This window comes from Microcebus murinus, chromosome 2 (genome assembly GCF_040939455.1).
Source record: "Microcebus murinus isolate Inina chromosome 2, M.murinus_Inina_mat1.0, whole genome shotgun sequence".
NCBI lineage: Eukaryota > Metazoa > Chordata > Mammalia > Primates > Cheirogaleidae > Microcebus > Microcebus murinus.
Window position 1 is genome coordinate 63,278,020 of NC_134105.1, and position 5,723 is coordinate 63,283,742.

Sequence of the window (5,723 nt, forward strand, 5' to 3'; positions counted from 1 at the left end):
TTATAAATTTTGAGTTTTTGAGCATCAAAGTCACTCTGGGATACATGCTCATTATGGAGAAAAGTAAAAGAAGACCAAAGTCTGCAAGCTGTAGTATTTTTGTAATAGTTTTGACAATGTGATAGAAACAGAGTTGACTGTAGAGATTCTTATTAACAAGCCTAAGCTCCAGTGTTCTGAGTTTTATAACTTAAGTGATGTAATTGATGGTCTGCCTTCCAAATAAATGCTCAGAATTCCAGCAAACTAGGGCATTTTGCTGCAGTGATTTTTGTTTCTCAAATGTGTGAAGTTACATTCTAACTATTTTCAGATGCACATGCACCTTGAGCATAATGTGGCATTTTTCAGAACTATGAAATACCATCAGGTGTGAGCAGAAGGTATGGGGAAATCTCGGATCAGGCAAATGAAAACGAGAATCAGAGAAGGGGAACAGAAATCCAGAATAGTTTAGTAAAGCTAGGCTATCAAAAAATGGAAATGGTGCATGCTTAATCAAAAAGAGAATAAAAACAGTGAACTAAATAAAAATGTACTAAAAATAGTTTTTGATGTAAATGTTCTTTTATACTTCCTTCCATTCTCTGTGATTATTTATACTGACATCTGAATGCCTGAGTTCCCAGGAGGAATCTAATTAAAAAAATAAATGTTCACCAGCTACATTTTCTGTCCAAGACACAACTCTTCTCTTGAAGTACACTCACCCCTAACTTGCTTCATCAGCTATGCCCCATCTCATTAGTGCCTTTAAAACACTCCCACTCTACCAACTTCTTTCAATAGTTATTTGACCGTATTCATCCCACTTCAACTCTTCTAAACAACAATACCACCTACCTGCATCTGGACATCCCCCTCAATTATTCTTCCTGTGTTTTTCCTCACAGTCGATATTTGTGGAGATATCTTTGGCACATTAATTTGCTATTTTCAGTTAAAATAGTTTTCTCATTTTCAGAAACTTGCAATTTGCCCTGTGCCCCCATCAGCACCGTTCCTGCTGTCACTCAGTTACCAGGAACTGTTGTGATGCTAATCCATAGGCAGCTTTCCAATATGTAGCTGTCCTGACTTCTATTAATACACTCCCTCTTCTCTTGAAATTCTTCTCATGGCTTCTGGAACACAGTTTTCTCTAGTTTTTTGTCTGCTTCTTTGTTTTGTTTTCTTTTTTTCCTTGTAAATTCAATCCATGCCAAACCACTTAGATCTCTAAATGAATTACAATCTCTCTAACGTTTAGGTAGGTTAAATGTTGCATGCCGATCCATACAGGTATTCTGTGGTCTTTTTTTCAATTGCAATGATATTATAAATCCAACTACCCCAGCTACTTTTTTTTTTCCCTTCTTGAGAGCACAGAAAATATTTGGCTATACTCCAAGTAGCAGCGAGCATGGAGAAATTATGAAAGGCTGTCAAAGTCCTTACTGTCTAGTGTCCTAGTCATTTTTTATTGTTCCTGACACACCATGCAGAGAACGTTACAAGGTTGGGTGAGGGGCAATTATGAGGTTTGGCATTACCTGAAAAAGAATCCCACAAGTTCCCTAGGATTTCAGATCCTTAGAAACCCATTTTTGTTATGCTGTCATTTTGACCTTGCCCCAAGACTCCACCTAGAGATAGGGGGCAGGCGTGAGGGTCCTGCTGAGTGCCCTTTCATCTAGGGTTCTTTCTTACTGACTATAATTTCCCTCTACTTGTCCAGTCCAGAGACTCTTTATTTTCACTGACTCTTACATTGTCTTATATCATCCCGATATTATTCACTGGTTCTACTATAATAGCACTTCCTGGAGACATTAGATGCTTGGGAAATGAACTTGATTAGTTGAATGAACATAGGAGGCCGGGAGCAGAAAAATTTCTGCACTGACAAGAGTTAATATACTACTTTGGAAAATGAGGTGGAGATACTATGTGTAGATTAATATTTCTGTATATTAACTTCCAGGTTTTAAATATTATTACATTTTATGTTTTAAAATACCAAATACACAATAATAATTTGACCTTCTACAGCTCTTCATGCATTTCTTATTCTATGGATGGGGCTTTGTAGGTGGGGTCATAGCTAGCTTCCTAATCATCTTTTTACCCTTGAAGGTATTCTGTGCTTAATTTCACAGGTCACATATTTTCATATTTTTTCTCCCTTTTGAAGCAAGCTGATAATATTGAATTATTTGTAAGAAACATTGGGAAACACCTTGACTACATTTTTTTTTAATCTGGTGGTAGATATTGGGCTTTGATTTTCAGAACTATGTTACTTCTAATCTTAAAAAGAACATTTCAATGAAATGGTAAAGATATACATATATATATGGACACTTTGCCAATTATCAAAAATAAATAAAATATTCTTAACATCTCATAAAAATTAAAACAAAAGTATATTATACCAATGAGAAAAAGTTAAAATTTGGTTAGATCTAGTGAGGTAGATATTGCCAATACAGCTAGAAAATTATGAAACATAGTAGAGACAATAGAAGATATGACCATCTCTTTTAGGGCCTGTCACCTTTACCTACAGATAAAGTTATATGAGTCTCATCATGTATAGTACCATGAAATTCCAATGTTGGAACCTCTCTAGCCTAGTAACATCAATTGTTTAGCCTGCCTGCATTATCACACTCCTGTAGGAAAACTTCATCTTCATCCTGTCATTGGGTTATTCAGGCTGTTCTTCTCATCCATTTCCTTTACCCAAGGTTATTAAGAATCCTTGCTTATAATAAAATGTTTCAGTAGATTTGAAATGTTCGAATGTCATGTTGAATGTTTATTTTGTTTGTTTTTTCCTAAATGAAAATTTTCTGATGATGGGTCTGCAAGCTGGCTGCAATAAACTTTTCTGTTTTTCAGTTATAGGGTTGCTTAAGAAAACAGATGATCATTTTATATACTAGTAAAATCCTAACCTTTCAAATAAGGAACATCTGGATGGAGAGGACATTTTAGGTAGGACCCTGGAGGGGTTGGTTTTCAATAACATTGTACAATAAGAAACTTTTTTTTCTTGATTTGCGCTCATCCTTCCTCTCACTGTCTCCTTTCCCTTCCCATGTTTCTGACACTAATGTAGTTCTAATTTAAGATGATGAATGGTCCAAAAGATACAACAACATGAATCACTTGAGGAAAATTGAAGACAGATTCTGCTTAGTTCAATTTTATATAAAATTTATTTTATTAGTTTACCATTGTCAATTATGAATATTATTATAATGTCTATAATCTTGCTCCAAGAAGGAAAAAAATTACTTCCCATAGAAAAAAGCAATAGTTGCATACAATGCAATACCTACAATGAAAATTAAAGATGGCAAAGAAACAAATGTATAAAATCAACTCTGCTCTGTTTAGGGGTTGTGAAAGTCAGAATGTGAATTGATTCAAGAAAATAAGAATATGGATTGTAAAAAATCACAGAACCTACTGTTCTATAATTTACATGATATAAAAGGGGCCAAACACACAAACAGCCTGTAGGTTGGCATGCACTTTTTGTACTTTCCCATGCTTGAGGGAAAGCAATGATCCCATCTTTCTGCCAAATCAGTCTTGGTATTACTATCAAGGAGAGGCCTCTCATGTTTGTGGAAATTGTTCAGGCCTGGCTCATATGCTGAAAGAGATGGATTGGCACCTTCACAAATATGAAAGCCAAAAATAAATCAGCAGAAAATGCTGAAATGTTTGTATGATAATTTAGACTGCTTAGGAAAGGACTGGGAAATTATTCCAAGAAGAACATCAAAATATTGCAATACAGCGATGGAATGATTTGCAGATTCTTTGAAACAATATCCTTTAGTAAAATGTCTACCTGGCTGTGGAGGGGGATGGAGACCAGTTTCTAACTACGTTACTGAATCAAATGCAGAGGCACATGGAGAGAAAATTATTCCTTTTATTTTTAATTTCAGTTATATGAAACCTAGTTAAAATTTGATTCAGCTACACAACATAATCCGTTGGGGTTGATATGTCACTGACTTGGAATTAGCTGAGTAATGTCTAGTTCACAAATATGTAGGTTAAAGTCACTTGACAAGGAATCCTCCCCAAATTTGTAGCTGTGCTAGAAAACCTATTTCTTTCATGTAGAGGGAAAGGAGGCACAGTGAAAAGAAATCCATACCCTGGAATTATTTTTTTTGTTCATTCTATATTATTTCTATTTCTGAAACAGAATTTATAACCAAGTATAAAATTAAAATGCAATACAGTGTAGTTTTTAAGAGTATGGGCTTTTGTATCAAATAGAGCTAAGTATGAATTCTTTCTTTGCCATTGGATGAACTTGGGGAAGCTATTAAACTAATTAATCATCAAATTGTCATTATTATACTAGGAATAATACAGACTTTATAATTTTAAGAGGATAAAATGATGGAATATATGTTAAAAAGTAACAAAGGAACTCACATTTAGTCAGATTCTGAAAGGTTATTTTATCCACCTAAGTATTTAAAAATATTTATTGAACACTTATGGTATGCTAGACGGTGGTTCCAGGGATGTAACAGTCTTTGGTTTGACGAAGCCTGATGAAAGAAAACACAATAAACACATAAACCAATAAATATATGTCATATTAATGTGGTATGTGATGAAAAATATAAAATGGTAAATGGTAGCAATTGATGGGCTGAGGGCATGATTTTTATTTTTAACTTTTATTTATTTATTTACTGTTCAAAGTATTCTTTTTATAACTAGCTAATTTCATTTAGTATAATGATTTTGAGCTTCATTCATGTTGTCACAGTTGTATGAATTTTCTTCTTTTATTGTTTTTCAGCTTTACTGTAGTATAGTTGAAAACTAAAAATTTTATAAACTGGCATTCAAAGTATACAGCATGATATTTTGATATACATATACATTGAAAATGCTTACCACAAGCAAGCTAATTAACCTATCCACCACCTCAAAAGTTACCTTTTTATGGTAATAATACTTAAGATCTACTTTCTTGGCAAATTTCAAGTATTCAATATGTTGCTATTAACCATAGTAACCATGATGTAGAGTGGGTCTCCAGAGCTTATTCATCTTACAACTGTAAATTTGTCCCCTCTAACATCTCCCCATTTCGCCTACCCCTAACCCCTGGAAATCACATTTCTCTCTGTTTCTATGAGTTCTGCTTTTTTAGATTCCACATGTAAATGAGATCATGCAGTACTTTTCTATGCCTGGCTTATGTCAGTCAGCCTAACGTTCTCCAGGTTCATACATGTTGTCACAGTGGCATCATTTCCTTCTTTCTATTAAAAGGCTGAAACATTCCTTTGTACACACACACACACACACACACACACACACACATCAAAATTTATTTACCCATTAGTCCATTGATTTGATAGACATTGAAGTTGTTTCCATGTCTTGGCTAGTATAAATAATGCTAAAATAAATACAGGAGGGCAGGTTTATCTTCATAATAAGTATTTTATTTCTGTTGGATATATACCCAGAAATGGAATTGCTGAATGACATGGTAGTTCTATTTTTAATTCTTTTGAGGAAACTCCATACTGTTTTCCGTACTGGCTATACCAATTTACATTACCACCAACAACATATTAGGGCTTTGTTTTCTCTACATCTTTACCAACATCTTTACAAACATTTTGATGTTTTTTAGAATAGCCATCCTACCAGGTGTGAGGCAATAACTCACTGGGTTTTGATTT